This window comes from Oncorhynchus clarkii, chromosome 20 (genome assembly GCF_045791955.1).
Source record: "Oncorhynchus clarkii lewisi isolate Uvic-CL-2024 chromosome 20, UVic_Ocla_1.0, whole genome shotgun sequence".
Lineage (NCBI taxonomy): Eukaryota > Metazoa > Chordata > Actinopteri > Salmoniformes > Salmonidae > Oncorhynchus > Oncorhynchus clarkii.
This window is the reverse complement of record NC_092166.1, coordinates 31,712,009-31,728,577: the sequence shown is the minus strand read 5'-3', so window position 1 is coordinate 31,728,577 and position 16,569 is coordinate 31,712,009. Positions and strand designations below refer to the sequence as shown.

Below are 16,569 nucleotides of genomic sequence, written 5' to 3'. Positions count from 1 at the left end.
CATCAACCACCCGAGCCACGGCCTGTTCACCCCACTATCATCCAGAATGGCGAGGTCAGTTCAGGTGCACAGGGACTGAAAAGCAGCTTCTATCTCAAGGCCATCAGACTGTTAAATAGCCATCACTAACCGGCTACCACACGGTTACTTATCCCGGCCGGCACCTTAGAGGCTGCTGCCCTTTATACATAGACATGGAATCACTGGTCACTTTAATAATAAAACAACAGTCATAGTATAACAACAGTCATACTGCTTTACTCATCTCATATGTAAAGTATATACTGTATTCTATTTAGTCAATGCCACTCGGACATTGCTCGTCCTAATATTATATATTTCTTAATTCCATTATTTTACTTTTAGATTTGAGTATATTGTTGTGAATTGTTAGATACTACTGCACTGTTGGAGCTAGGAACACAAGCATTTCGCTACACCCGCATTAACATCTGCTTAAAATGTGTATGTGACCAATAAAATGTTATTTGATTTTGATCCCCAACTGCTCATCTATAATGCAACTGACCTGTTCCCCTTTGGGGCTTACCAACTCAAGTCAGTGATGAGGGAGTACGGTGTGTATGTGTGTATACGTGTATGTGTGTGTGTGTTGACCTGTATAAGTGTGTGTGTGTGGGGCTTGGCCTGTCATGACCTGGACGCAGCCTTTCCTCTGATCCCCCCCACCCCCCACTCCACACACCAACAGGCGGTAGAGGTGGGAGGTCATTGTGGCCCCACGTGCCATGTAACAGTGATTGAAGCCGACTGGCTACCCTACACCTTTCACCCCACCGCTGAAGGGAGAAATTGAAATCAATATGGCCTATGATGAGGAGACTCGATGGGGCTGGAGGAGTGATTGAGGAGGGGGGTGGTCTTCATGGATGTCAGGTTAAAGAGTCTGATCAATTGCGCTGATGGATTGGTCTTTGGGATTTCCAGAGATGAGCCAGATCTTTGACTCTCAAAATAGCACAAGAGCATTTACCTACTCCTCGTATTTAGAAGGTAAGGTGAGAAAGTTATCTTCCCTGGCTGGCTGCAGTCTACATAATAACATCAGGCAGGAATAGTTTACTTTAGATGTTCTAGCTGATCTGCCTGCTAGGTCCCCTATTGTGAGAAGTTGAAGTCCATGGGCAACTGGTTTCCCTCTGCCACCTCCCCCTTTTTATTTTGGTGAAATGTTTAATCCTCTTCCCCTCCCCCCTCCACTCCACACATTCTACTCGAACGGATCCCCCTTTCTACATTATTCTCTTTGCATTTACATTTTTTTCTGTCACGGGGGCCCATTTTCCCCGCCCATTCCCCTCATTTTCGCTTGAAACCAGAATAGTGTAGCCAAGAAATAGTTAATCCGGAGCTGCTTCTATATGATTGGCTGCTATACACAGCGTTTGAGCCACCTTGAATGAGAAACAGGGGTAACTAGGCAACTTCAACGGCAGTAAAAAAAAAAAAAAAAAAAGAAGAAAAGAAGATATGGTCCATGAAGAGCCGGAATTGTAACATTGTCGAAAATTGAGAGGTGACCCAATGTGATTTTATACCGTGCTTGGCTGGCAAATGGAATTAACGAGTGGATTTTTTTTCTTAGAAGGTAAAACAGAGCGCGAAAATGAACGGGAACCTGATTTGGATTAAAACGGTTGAATTGGGCATTCCAGAATAGCCGCCATATGAAAGGGTAAGTGTCAGATCTGTAGTGAAGATGTTTTGAATTGTATTTTACAATCAAGTAAGGGATATGTTATTTGATGCAAAAAAGCTCACCAACACGTTTTTTTTAATCCTTGATTTCTCATTGTGGTTTGTAGAACTGCCTATGTTGGTGATCGAATGACAGCCTAATTCAATTTCAGAGATTAAACTTTATCGTAATGTTTTTTTGTGGAATCGAATGTTTTATTACTGTAGCATAGGCATTCTCTCTAAACTGGTGCCAGTTGGCAGGAGTAAAATTGCGCACAGACACATTTCCTAATTAGTCTATCATCATATTTCGTTTAAAAGTTGTCTGACTCATATTATGTTGCAGTATGACGGGAGTAATTTTCAGGGTAGGCTTCAGTTTCAGGAGGACCACACACACCAGCCCCGTACAAGGTCCCCTGTCGGAATTAAGCCCCCCTTCATGGACAGGTCATCAAGCTCTCCAAACGCCTCACCGGGAACGTTTTCCCGTTGGATATGTGAATAGGGTATAGAAAATCGAAATGAAAAGGCATTTGACAGAAGGCTTGTGTTGAACGTAATGATAGATACGTTACCCCTGTTGCAGTTCAAGCTTTGGGTCTCGGACAATATGCACACCAGCCCATACCGGTCTTTGAATGCATCAGCTTGAATTGAGAGGCTGCGTGCGGCAGGCTACTTGTGGATGGTACCAAGGCGCTCAGTGGCGGTAGGCTATGTGAGATGTCGAAATCAGAGAACATAAATGTGGTTCAAGCTCATGGTTTATGGGTCATTAGGGTGAAACATATTGGTGGCTGGAGCTGGAGGAGCTTTGATGCGCGCGTGGGGGTGTCGACTGCGTCACTGTGTCAAATCGCGCCCCTCAATTTCTGGTCTAGCACAGCTTATGTCTTGTCCTAGAGAGGGGGTGCGGGTGGGCTGTGTGGAGTTGTATAGTCTACTGTGTGTACTGTGTGTACTGTGTGGAGTTGTATAGGCTACTGTGTGTACTGTGTGTACTATGTATACTGTGTGGAGTTGTATAGTCTACTGTGTATACTGTGTGGAGTTGTATAGTCTACCGTGTGTACTGTGTGGAGTTGCATAGGCTACTGTGTGTACTGTGTGGAGTCGAGATGTTCTGTTTAGATTCTGTTCAAATATAATTAACCAGAATTTCCTCATGCCTTTGACCAGACATTTTAATGATTTCATATTTATTAATATCCCATTTATATGCAATGGAGGAGACATTGAGAGGAACCAGACTCAACCAGACATTTTCTTGAGGAAAAAAGAACAACGATGAACAACAACCCACCCACCCATTCTTCTGGCTGGCACTGGGCAGTAAATGGACAGTGAGCTCAGTGCCTTCAGAAAGTATTCACACCCCTTGACTTTTTTCACATTTTGTTGTGTAGACATTTTTTCAAATTTATAAAAAAAATGAAAAATTGAAATGTCTTGAGTCAATAACTTTTCAACCCCTTTGTTATGACAAACCTAAATAAGTTCAGGAGTAAAAATGTGCTTAACAATTCGCATAATAAGTTGCATGAACTCACTCTGTGTGCAATAATAGTGTTTAACATGTTTTTTGATTGACTATCTCATCTCTGTACCCCACACATACAATTATATGTAAGGTCCCTCAGTCGAGCAGTGAATTTCAAACACAGATTCAACCACAAAGACCAGGGAGGTTTTCCAATGCATCGCAAACAAAGGCACCTATTGGTAGAGGGGTAACAACAACAAAAAGCAGACATTGAATATCCCTTTGAGCATGGTGAAGTTGTTGATTACACTTTGGATGGTTTATGGTTCCCCAGTCACTACAAAGATACAGTTGCTGGAGAGGAAGGAAACCGCTCAGGGATTTCACAATGAGGCCAATGGTGACTTTAAAACAGTTACAGAGTTTAATGGCTGTGATAGGAGAAAACTGAGGATCGATCAACAACATTGTAGTTACTCCACAATACTAACCCAAATTACAGTGTGAAAAGAAGGAAGCCTATACAGAATAAAAAATATTACCAAACATGCATCTTGTTTGCAACAAGGCACTAAAGTAATAATGCAAAAAATGTCGCAAAGCAAGTAACGTTTTGTTGTGTTTGGGGCAAATCACCGAGTGCCACTCTCCATATTTTCAAGCATAGTGGTGGCTGCCTCATGTTATGGGTATGCTTGTTATTGTTATGAACTGGGGAGTTTTTCAGGATATAAAATAAATGGAATGGAGCTAAGCACAGACAAAATCTTAGAGGAAAATCTGGTTCAGTGTATTTTCCACCAGCCACTGGGAGATTTCACCTTCAGCGGGACAATAACCTTAAATATACACTGGAGTTTCTTACCAAGAAGTCAGTGAATGTTACTGAGTGGCCGAGTTACAGTTTTGACTTAAATCTACTTGATAATCTATGGCAAGACCTGAACATTTTGTCTAGCAATGATCAACAACCAATTTGACACAGCTTGAAGAATTTTGAAAAGAATAATGGGGCAAATGTTGCACAATCCAGGTATGGAAAGCTCTTAGAGACATATCCAGAAAGACTCACTGCTGTAATTGCTGCCAAAGGTGATTTGACAAACTATTGATTTAGGGGTGTGGATACTTATGTAAATCAGATATTTCTGTATTTCATTTTCAATAAATTAGCGAACAGTACAGCCTAAATTCAGGTTGTAACACAGCAAAATGTGGAATAAGTCAAGGGGTATCAATACTTTCTGAAGGCACTGTAATTGTTCATTGGAGTATCTATAATCAGTTCCTACATGGATGAGACCGTAGAATTGAACCATATGTACAGTATGATGCTCTGTGGTGTCTGGAGGAACCGGGTCAAATGAAGGAGTGGCTTAACCAACGGTTCAACCAGCAATGACATCAAGATAAGAACAAGGGGGGACTTTTAATTTTAAAAAAACCAACATTGTTTAACCTTTATTTAGCAAGTCATAAGAGCAAATTCTTATTTACAATGACGGCCTACACCGACCAAACCCGGACGACGCTGGGCCAATTGTGCGCCGCCCTATGGGACTCCCAATCACGGCAGGTTGTGATTCAGTCAGGATTCGAAGCAGGGTGTATGTAGTGACGCCTCTAGTACTGAGATGCAGTGCCTTAGACCGCTGCGCCACTCGGGATCAGAATGGGCGACTGGCTGGTATCAGACTGCTCCAGACTATTGGTAGTAGTGGCACAGACTGAACCCAGAAGATAATAGCAGCTGTGAACAACATAGTGATTGATTGGTTTTGAGGCCTGAAGGCCCTGTTTGTGGTGTGGCTCCACAAAGACCAGTGTCAGTGGTGTAACACTGCATGGGGCCGAGTGGCAGAGTTGAGGGGTGCCTTCCTTTTCCTCTCTAATCTGCCAAACTACGTAATCTCCTTAAAAAATTGAAGTATTGTGTGAACACACACACACACACACACACTTTCTGTTCTCTTCCGTTGAATGCAGTAGTCCCATGACAGTTTCTTGCAGTCTTCTGGTGGGTTGTGAGTCTTAGTTGGTATACGGCACAAAAACATTGAAGAGCATTAACTTCTGCAGAAAGCATCTCTTTATTCTTCTCCCAGTGGAATATAAACTCTTAATTCAACTCCTGACAGCCAGGCAGCAGAACCATGGCGGGAGTATTGGAGTCCTATTAACGGATTAAGATTATAATGCCTTTTCCCCATTCTGCAAATACTGTAAAATGAAGGCTGAAATAGGATGTTCTCTTTTCACGTTTCATGTTGTTTCCCTGAAATCTGATGATACAAGAAAGAACAACATAGCCTATGCTGCTGGTTCTTCCTCTGCTATGCATTCTCCCCATGCTTGCTTGTTTTTATAACACTCCACTTTCCCCAAGTGATGTTATTCTACCTTTGTCCCATTGAAAGCTTTCTTAAATCTGTTGTTTTCTCTACCAAGCATTACCTCAAATTGAACTCCCACAGGACTCCTCCCTTAAGGCCCCGAGGTGCTGCATCTTCAAGAGCAATGCAAACATAGATTCGAAAATGTAGGGCTGTATAGAAGAACGTTGTCGCTGCAGCGGCCTAAATCTTTTATAAGTGAGCTAGCCCAATTACGACTGAACTCTCATCGTGCCTGTATCCCTCTCCCGATTTTGCTTGTCACCATGAAAGAAAATGTTGGTCAAGAGGACAGGTGCAGGTTATGGGGGAATTGGAGGCGGCCATCTTAGATTAGGGACAATGGCAGGAGTTTGTTCAGATGAAGTGTATTGTGGGAGTTTGTTTCAGGCAGGTGGTTGGTTGGCATTATATCATCACTGGTGCATCCGTCCTCTAATAAAAGTTTGATGGGACTCACTGGACAGAAGAAGTAACGTAGTGACATAATGGGATATATAAAAAAATGTGTGGTGAAAACATCTTGAGATTTGCGATTATTTTAAGGATATTTTTTCAAGTAATTATCCAAATCAGTAATATATTCTATGCTTTCTCTGGTGACAGTTTGAATAATGAGGTCAGCTGATCAAGTCTTTGACTTCTGGCAAAAATAATCACTGTGTTTGAAACAGATGGTGTAGAAAAGTATTAGGCATCCATTATTTCATTGTGTAGACAGAATAATAGACGTCATCACACGATCCTGGTGACTGACTTAACCTGAACCCTCTGGTGATAAGCATCATCACATGATCTTGGTGACTGACCCGACCTGAAACATCTGGTGATGAGTGAGTGAGAGAGTGGAGTTTTGTCGGTGGGTGTGTCAACCACAGCGTCTGGCCTGTACACTGAGCCAGAACAGCCATCGGTCGCCCTGCTCCACTTCCAAGGGACTGCATGGCATCTTCAGTGCATCACTGACACCCACCATCACTGGGGAGATGTGGCATGCCAAACCAATGAATCATTAAGACTCAATTGCCTGGGAGGTGTGGGGCGACCTGCCATATGCCTCCAGGTTCCAACACAATCTGTACCAGAGTTTCTATACTGTACTGTACAATCAACTATAGGTGGTGTGGTATCACTGTCCGTCTGTGCTATAGCCTACGCCTGTGAAATTAAGGCTGATACAAACCATAATCCACCTCCACGGGTGTGTTTTGATGTTTTTCAATCCATTTTCTGTATTATGTCAATTAAAAGAGGTCAATAGAAGTCAAAAATCGGCCCAGTCTCGGTACTATTGTAATGAGCCGCCCAGCCCAGTCTGTACTGAAATGAGTCACTGTAACCTTCAGCTCAACTCATGTAGGGCCAGTTGGCACCATATGCAATAGTCATCCATCTATTGAAGTATCTGGCCGTGGAGCCGCATATAAATCTGAAGAGGTAGAGGGAGGCCCTGCTGGGAAAAAAAACAGCATAGACCAGCATACATTTCAAGCTGGTCTATGCTAGTCAATGCTGGTCAGATTCTGATCAAACTGATCTGACCAACATGGTCTCGCTGGTTATGCTGGCAGACCAGGCTTCGTTGTGTTTTCGCTGGTGACCAGCCTTCGTTGTGTTTTCGCTGGTGACCAGCCTTTGCTGTATTTTGGACACCAGCAAAAGCTAAAGCAAAAACCAGCATCAAGTCAAATCCGGATTAAAATGCAATGGCTGTTTACCGTAATTGCATTGCTGTCACTTTTAGAAAGCAGAGGGTAGGAACAGTGCCATTTGCTTTGCCTGTCTGCTGTTTAAGCGGTGCGCCGATTGCTTGGCATTTGATATCGGCGTTTGAACTTGGATTTGTAAGCCTTGATGTAATCTGATAGCCAGGTGTTAATTTAACTGGGAATAGGATGGTGGGTAGCCCTCCTTTTCGGTGACCATTCCAAACCAAAAGCTGTTTTATTGCCATTAAAAGATAGGTTGTGATAACTAAGCCTAATTGTTTTTTTCCTTTATTCGCCGAGTAGGCTACTGCCAATTTTGGTTTCATGTAGGCCTATTGGAATGAAAATGAACTACAGAACAACATGCTATTAAGAGCAATTCCCCTAAATACCATGTCTTGTTTTTGGCTTCAAAGACAATACGAATTGTAGGTTATATCAGATGTGCATTGTCATGAAGTGACAGAATGATAGTTGAGATAATGCAAATGATTAATGATGACCTAGTTGGGCTAACGTTGTTAACTTCTAGCTGTAGACCTACTTCATCATCATCATCCTCTGCCTGCATCCCTATCTGTAGCCTACCTGACTCTGGTATAATGCATTTTTCCACCTCTCACTCTATCAATCTTGCTTGTCCATCTTCCTGAATATAATTTGATATTCCAACAGATCAATCTTGCCGGCAAAACGTCATTAAATATTGCTATGTTATTTACCTATAGTGTGGATGTAGGGCTGTTTTTTTTGGGGGGGGGGGGGGGGTGGTATAATGAGCACCCAGATGCTGCATAGGCAACACAATAATATCAGACGGAGAAAAATGTTCGCTGGCCACCTCGGCGTTGGCTACAATGTTGCAATATGAATATTCTCGGAGCAGTCTTGTTGATACAAGATGTTGAAATATGCTCAGAAACATCTTGTTGATGCAATGCTTCAGTATTTGTTGAATGTTTCCCTTTTCTGGTGAATAATGCAGACAGGCCAGGTACAAAAATGAGCTGAGCACACAATGTAAGGAACATATCTGAATGCGGAGCAACAGTTTTGGTGGGAAGAGCACGAGACAAGGACACTGTCATAGTACGCTGTTCCACAAGGGTGACTTCAGATAGTCTATAGCAGGGGGTCGGCAAACTTTTCATATGAGTGACAATTTACAATTGATCCTGCAATTTCTAAAGATCTTCGTGCCAGTTCTGATTTTCATATAAGCATTCCAACTGCTCAACTGTGCCCAGAAAATGTCTAACTGCCCATAAACTGAATAGCCTAATTCTAGCTGGCTACTAGACAGACACTGTCCATTCAGCCACACCCTACAGATCTCCACTATGCCTACCTGTACCAAGGCGCTGTCCATTCAGCGGTGCTGAATCACGGTCGCAGCTGTAAGGAGTAGGAGTAGATGTCTTTATGCGTCCTTGTCGATTGTAGGCCTAAGTAATTCCTTTGATGTATGCCTTTTATTTCAATGCCTATGTAGGATGTATCTGACATAGTTTACATTCACAGTCAGCTGTTGTATGCCTTCACATTGATGTCGGGTATTTGAAGTCGGCCTTGATAGCGTGTATTATGCATCTATTTCATGTTGCACTGTGTTCACTGTTCCACAAGTAGGCTAAATTAGTCAATGTAACCTATGTATGATGAGGTTGAGTAGTGCATTGCATTCGGAAAGTATTCCGTCCCTTGACTGCAACGTTTTATTTAGTTACAGCCAATTTCTAAATTTCTAATTTCTAAAATGGATTCAATTGTGTTCCCCCCCATCAATCTACACACAATACCCCATAATGACAAAGCAAAAACAGGTTTTCGGAAATTTTAGCAAATGTATTAACATTAAAAAAAAATACCATATCACATTTACATAAGTATTCAGACTCTTTACTCAGTACTTTGTGGAAGCACCTTTGGCAGCGATTACAGCCTCGAGTCTTCGTGGGTATGACACTACAAGCTTGGCACACCTGTACTTGGGGAGTTTCTCCCATTCTTCTCTGCAGATCCTTTCAAGCTCTGTCAGGTTGGATGGGGAGCGATGCTGCACAGCTATTTTCAGGTCTCTCCAGAGATGTTTGATTGGGTTCAAGTCCGGGTTCTGGATGGGCCACGCAAGGACATTCAGAGACTCCTGTGTTGTCTTGGCTGTGTGCTTAGGGTCTGAGGTCCTGAGCTCTCTGGAGCAGGTTTTCATCAAGGATCTCTCTGTACATTGCTCCGTTCATTTTTCCCTCTATCCTGACTAGTCTCCCAGTCCCTGCCACAGACAATCATCCCCACAGCATGATGCTGCCACCATCATGCTTCACCGTAGAGATGGTGCCAGGTTTCCTCCAGACGTGACGCTTGGCATTCAGGCCAAAGAGTTCAATCCTGGTTTCATCAGACCAGAGAATCCAAGCGGGCTGTCATGTGCCTTTTACTGAGGAGTGGCTTCCCTCTACCATAAAGGCCTGATTGGTGGAGTGCTGCAGAGATGGTTGTCCTTCTGGAACTCTGGAGCTCTGTCATAGTGACCATCAGGTTCTTGGTCACCTCCCTGACCAAGGCCTCCCCAGATTACTTAGTTTGGCCGGGCGGCCAGCCAGCTCTAGGAAGAGTCTTGGTGGTTCCAAAGTTTTTCCATTTAAGAATGATCAAGGCCTCTGTGTTCTTGGGGTCCTTCAATTCTGCAGACATTTTTTGGTACCCGTTCCCAGATCTGTGCCTCGACACAATCCTGTCTCGGAGCGCTATGGATAATTCCTTTGACCTCATGTCTTGGTTTTTGCTCCGACATGCACTGTCAACTGTGGGACCTTATATAGACAGGTGTGTGCCTTTCCAAATCATGTCTAATCAATTGAATTTACCACAGGTGGACTCCAATCAAGTTGTAAAAACTACAGGTCGACCGATTAATCTGAATGGCCGATTAATTAGGGCCGATTTCAAGTTTTCATAACAATCGGAAATCAAGTATTTTTGGGCTCCGATTAATTTTTTAAATTTTTTAAAATTCAAATAAAATATTTTATAACTTTATTTAACTAGGCAAGTCAGTTAAGAACACATTCTTATTTTCAATGATGGCCTAGGAACGGTGGGTTAACTGCCTTGTTCAGGGGCAGAACGACAGATTTTCACCTTGTCAGCTCGGGGATCTTGCAACCTTAAAGTTAACTAGTCCAACGCAATAACGACCTGCCTCTCTCTCGTTGCACTCCGCAAGGAGACTGCCTGTTACGCGAATGCAATAAGCCAAGGTAAGTTGCTAGCTAGCAATAAACTTATCTTATAAAAAACAATCAGTCATAATCACTAGTTAACTACACATGGTTGATGATATTACTAGATATTATCTAGCGTGTCCTGCGTTGCATATAATCTGACTGAGCATACAAGTTTCTAAGTACCTGACTGAGCGGTGGTAGGCAGAAGCAGGTGCGTAAACATTCATTCAAACAGCACTTTCGTGCATTTCGCCAGCAGCTTTTTGTTGTGCGTCAAGCGAGGCTGGTGTAACCGAAGTGAAATGGCTAGCTAGTTAGCGCGTGCTAATCAAACGTAACTCGCTCTGCCCCTTCTAGTAGTTGTTCCCCTTGCTCTGCATGGGTAACGCTGCTTCGATGGTGGCTGTTGTCGTTGTGTTGCTGGTTCGAGCCCAGGTAGGGGCGAGGAGAGGGACGGAAGCTATACTGTTACACTGGCAATATTATAGTGCCTACAAGAACATCCAATAGTCAAAGGTTAATGAAATACAAATGGTATAGAGGGAAATAGTCCTATAATTTTTACTTTCTTCTCCAACACTTTGTTTTTGCATTATTTAAACCAATATTTACTTGAGGCTAAATTGAATGTATTGATGTATTATATTTAGTTAAAATAAGTGTTCATTCAGTATTGTTGTAATTGTCATTATTACAAACAGATTTTAAAAAATCGGCCGATTAATAGGTATTGGCTTTTTTGGTCCTCCAATAATCGGTATCAGTATCAGCGTTGAAAAATCATAATCGGTCGACCTCTAAGAGAAACATCTGAAGGATGATCAATCCTTTGCTCAATTTCGAGTCTAATAGCAAAGGGTCTGAATACTTAAGTAAATAAGTAAAATTGCAACAATTTTTTTTTTTTTTATCTGTTTTCGCTTTGCCATTATGGGGGTATTGTGTGTAGATTAATGGAGGATTTATTTTTTTAATCAATTTTAGAATAAGTACGTAACAACGTAACAAAATGTGGAAAAAGTTAAGGGGTCTGAATACTGTACATTGTACACGCCATTCCACAGATCTTTAAACCTAATATAAACCTAATATTGCGGCGATAATGTCTGGGGGAAATGTTGCTTTGTTTTTGCTGTTTCTCCAAATAGCATTTTAGGCTTTGTGTAGAAGTACAGTAAATGAGCTTCAACTGGTGGGTGTATTTTTACACACCCCACTTTGCCATACCCTAGGTTTAGCTAGCTGTTCACAAAGGCTGGTCATCAGCGAAAACACAATGAAGGCTGGTCACCAGCCTATGCTGGTCTATGTTTGTTTTTTTCACCAGGGCGGAGAGAGAGAGAGCATTTTTTCCCCATCTGTATCCGCTTCAAAAGGGACTTCACTCCTCACTGCCAAGGAGAGGCACCATGTGGTTGCAGAGATCTATTCATCCACAAATCTAGTTTGCCTTATCAGTGCCAAGGTAACAGACTCACTCACCGAGGAAAATGAAGGAGACAGAGATAGAGAAGCGCCATTGAAGCACAAATGAAATGCTGTACTCTATACATCAAGTAAGAATAATACAACACAGTCCATGGGTTGCAATAGCTATATATCTGTGTGTGTGTCTGCGTGTGTGTGTGTAAAAGTATGTGTGTTTGTGTGTGTGTATGTGAGAGAGAACTGAGGTGAAACTTAGGGTTACTGTTCTCTGATAATATGAGTGCCATGTATCACATTGGGATTCGCTCTGGGAATCACTACTAGGAAGAACCAATCACACAGCAGGCCGAGTGGCGAATGAAGTGAGGTGCCACTTGCCTGCCCTCGGTCATTCTCAAGCATGCCTCTCTTCCTTGCGCTCTTGCGAGCAGGGGCATGCTGTGATACATCTCACTCATATTATGAGAAGTTCTCTTTGAAATATTTGTTGCCATTCATCACATTGGGATATGGCCAACTCCCATATCGCAGACATGCTCTCCGAAGCCAGGGTAGTCCCAACAGCAGGATTTCGCCCCTCAGAGGCGCCGACACTGTGGACAGTATGCCCCAAAGATAAAACCTCATAAATGTATGAGGGGAGGCACAACATGCCGCGTCGCAAATCTCTTGTAAAGAGATGCCTATGAAACATTGCCCATGAGGTAGCCATACCTCTGGTGGAATAATCCCTCAGGCCCCCTGGGGGCTGTAAACCCTTGCTATTATAAGCCAATGTAATAGCCTCTGCTATCCAATGGGATAGCTTTTGACGAGCGAAGGCCTACCCTTGCAGGGAGGCGCCCAAGATATGAAGAGTTGGTCGCTCTTCCGTAAAGCTCTCATTCAATCCAAGTAAATGCGCAAATGGTGTACTGGACATAAACGGTGGAGAAGCCGTGTCTCGCACTGCTTGCTATTTGTGTCGGGGCGCGAGGCAGGTAATCGTCTATGTAGGCGTAGACTCTTAGTCCCCTGATTCTCAGGGGTGCCATTTCCGCCTCCACACACTTGCTGAATGTCCGGGGAGTTAGTGCTAGCCCGGAGGGGACAGCGAGGTATACGGAGGCTTCGCCCTAAAAAAGGCAAACCTGAGAAACATCCTGTGTATATGCAGGATAAGGATCCTGTAGGTCGACTGAAGTGAACCATTCCCCTCAACGAATAGAGCGAGACAGCACAATGAGCATAACCGTATGGAACGTGAACCTTCTCAGATGGCTGTTGAGGACCCGTGGGCCCAGAATGGGGCACACCCCCCATTTGCTTAACATTTCTGATCTCCCCATCCCGGATCCGGGATCGTGAATACAGACTCAAGCTCATTACCATAACGCAACGTTAACTATTCATGAAAATCGCAAATGAAATGAAATAAATATGCTAGCTCTCAAGCTTAGCCTTTTGTTAACAACACTGTCATCTCAGATTTTCAAAATATGCTTCTCAACCATTGTAAAACAAGCATTTGTATAACAGTATTGATGGCTAACGTAGCATTTAGCGTAGCATTTAGCATTAGCATTCAGCTGGCAACATTTACACAAAAAAACAGAAAAGCATTCAAATAAAATCATTTACCTTTGAAGAACTTCAGATGTTTTCAATGAGGAGACTCTCAGATAGCAAATGTTCAGTTTTTCCTGAAAGATTATTTGTTTAGGACAAATCGCTCCGTTTTCTGCGTCACGTTTAGCTATGAAAAAACCCCTGTATCCAGGATTGTGTAAATCTACCAGCAAGCTCATTAGCATAACACAACGTTAACTATTCATGAAAATGGCTAATGAAATGAAATGAATCTATTTGCTTTCAAGCTTAGCCTTTTGTTAACAACACTGTCATCTCAGATTTTCAAAATATGCTTTTGAACCATAGCTAAACAAGCATTTGTGTAAGAGTATTGATAGCCTAGCATTGCATTAAGCCTAGCATTCAGCATGCAACATTTTCCACAAAAAACCATAAAAGCATTCAAATAAAATAATTTACCTTTGAAGAACTTCAGATGTTTTCAATGAGGAGACTCTGTTAGATAGCAAATGTTCAGTTTTTACAAAAAATATTATTTGTGTCGACTAATCACTCCGTTTTGTTCATCACGTTTGGTTAAGAAAAAAAAAAAAGTCATTAAAACGCGAACTTTTTTCCAAATTAACTCCATAATATCGACAGAAACATGGCAAACGATGTTTAGAATCAATCCTCAATGTGTTTTTCACATATCTATCGACGATAAAATCCATCGTGGCAGTTTACTTTCAATTCTGAAGAAATGGAACGCGCATGGACTTACTGATTACGCACACAGGACACCGGGCGGGACACCAGGTAAATGTAGTCTCTTATGGTCAATCTTCCAATGATATGCCTACAAACACGTCACAATGCTGCAGACACCTCGGGGAATATACAGAAAGCGCAGGCTCATTCCTGGCGCATTCACAGCCATATAAGGAGACATTGGAACACAGCGCCTTCAGAATCCGGGGCATTTCCTGTATGAAACATCATCTTGGTTTTGCCTGTTGCATTAGTTCTGGGGCACGCACAGATAATATCTTTGCAGTTTTGGAGACGTCAGAGTTGTGTCTTTCCAAGGCTGTCAATTCCATGCATAGTCGAGCATCTTTTCGTGACAAAATATTGCGCTTAAAACGGGCACGTCTTTTTATCCAATAATGACACAGCGCCCCTATAGGTTCAAGAGGTTAATGAAGGAGATTTCCTGCTCTAGAATGCAAGCTGGGTCGCCACTTGCTACTGGTGGCAGAATCCCATTGAAAACGGGTGGCTTCATAGGAAACTGCAGTCTGTACCCCTTTGTAATTGTCGACAAGACCCAGGGCCCTTGCGGTGAGTCGCACACAAGATAGAAGACTTTCGCTCGCTCGCTGGTGGCACCGAAGTGCCCTCTAGCAGTATTTATGGAGAGTAACCCGTTTTATTACAAAGAGTAGTGTAAAAACCACTGGGATTTGGAGACAATGCTTGGTGGTGATGGTGTCAATTTGTAACTTGGGGGTCGAGTGAGCCCCCTCCGTCTTCCCTGTAAGCGGACGCATAGGAATAAGCCGCTGCATTGTGTGTAGGGTTTTAGGAGCACAGATGTGCCTCTGCCCCATTGTTATGGTGGCGGAAAGTCTGTGCTCCACCCGAGAGGGGACTGGCCATGTCACGGTATGAATCGCTGCCCCTCTCTGCTGCTGGGGATGGACCGCCCCTTCTTCCCTCCAGGGGAATCACTGGGCGGGACCTCGATGCGACCACAGTGAAGGACCACTTCCCTGACTGTCTGCCTCTGTCCTGGGATTTGGACTGTGGGTTCGCAGCCTGCTGCGTTGCAGGTCGCTCAGTTAGCACTGCCGCTAAAGAACTGCCCTCTCCTTGCTGCGGAGCCTTGGCTTGTAAAGGGGGAGACCGGGTTGCCACGGTACCTGAGTTTGTGGGGCAGGTGGTGGCAAGGCTAGCCTTGATGCTGTAGCTAACCTGTTTTTTTAGTCTCTTGGACAGGAGAACATAGTAGGTGGGGCCGGTTAAGTAAGTGAACTATGCAAGAGAGTTAAGCTAGTGGTGCTAGCTGAGGTAGGCCACATGAGCGTTTTGCCTAGCCTAGGTTAGCAGTGGTACAGCCAGCCTTGCCGCATTAGCTAGCCTGTTTTAGGCTATCTAGTGGACTGGGTCACCAAATGATTATTTATTTATTTTAACAGGAAATACATATTGAGACCTAGGTCTCTTTTACAAATGTCTACTATCCCCACCCTTATAGAGTGGCTGCACAAGAGCTGATTTCCATAATTTTGGAATATGTCCTGATAACAATGTTAAATAAAATGTGGGTTAATGAGCAAACAATGCTGGGCACTGCACACTTAAGGAGACCATTTGGTTGACCCCTGTTGACTTCTTGTTGTCTATTGCTAGCAAAGCATACAGGACTTATTTTTCAGAAAATGGCTTAAAAGAAAAGCTTTGACTATAATTTCTCTGATCATTCACCAAGTTTTCCCTATCAGCATCCAGCCCAATATCATTGTGAATAGGCTTAGAAGTTATTTCAAAGAGATAGACCGCTGAAATAAAATGGTGATGAAATGCATCAATGATGGCATTTCTTCCGTAATAAGGCCAGTGTCTGAATGAATTTGCGACACAGCCTGGGATCAAACTCAGGTCTGTAGTAGAGGTCGACCGATTATGATTTTTTAACGCCGATACCGATACCGATTATTGGAGGACAAAAACGCCGATGCCGATTAATCGGACAATTTTTTAAAATGTATTTGTAATAATGACAATTACAACAATACTGAATGAACACTTATTTTAACTTAATATAATACATCAATAAAATCAATTTAGCCTCAAGTAAATAATGAAACATGTTCAATTTGGTTTAAATAATGCAAAAACAAAGTGTTGGAGAAGAAAGTAAAAGTGCAATATGTGCCATGTAAGAAAGCTAACGTTTAAATTCCTTGCTCAGAACATGAGAACATATGAAAGCTGGTGGTTCCTTTTAACATGAGTCTTCAATATTCCCAGGTAAGAAGTTTTAGGTTGTAGTTATTATAGGAATTATA

General features: G+C 42.8%; 1 protein-coding gene across 1 annotated transcript in view; it reads left to right on the top strand.

The window, feature by feature from the left end:
- Positions 1–1,410: 1,410 nt before the first annotated feature.
- Positions 1,411–16,569, top strand: part of LOC139376207 (disabled homolog 1-like) — an 81,110-nt gene continuing 65,951 nt past the window's right edge. Inside the window, exon 1 of the mRNA XM_071118504.1 lies at positions 1,411–1,696. The gene's annotated coding sequence lies outside the window, so the exon portion shown is untranslated. The remainder of the gene's footprint in view (positions 1,697–16,569) is intronic.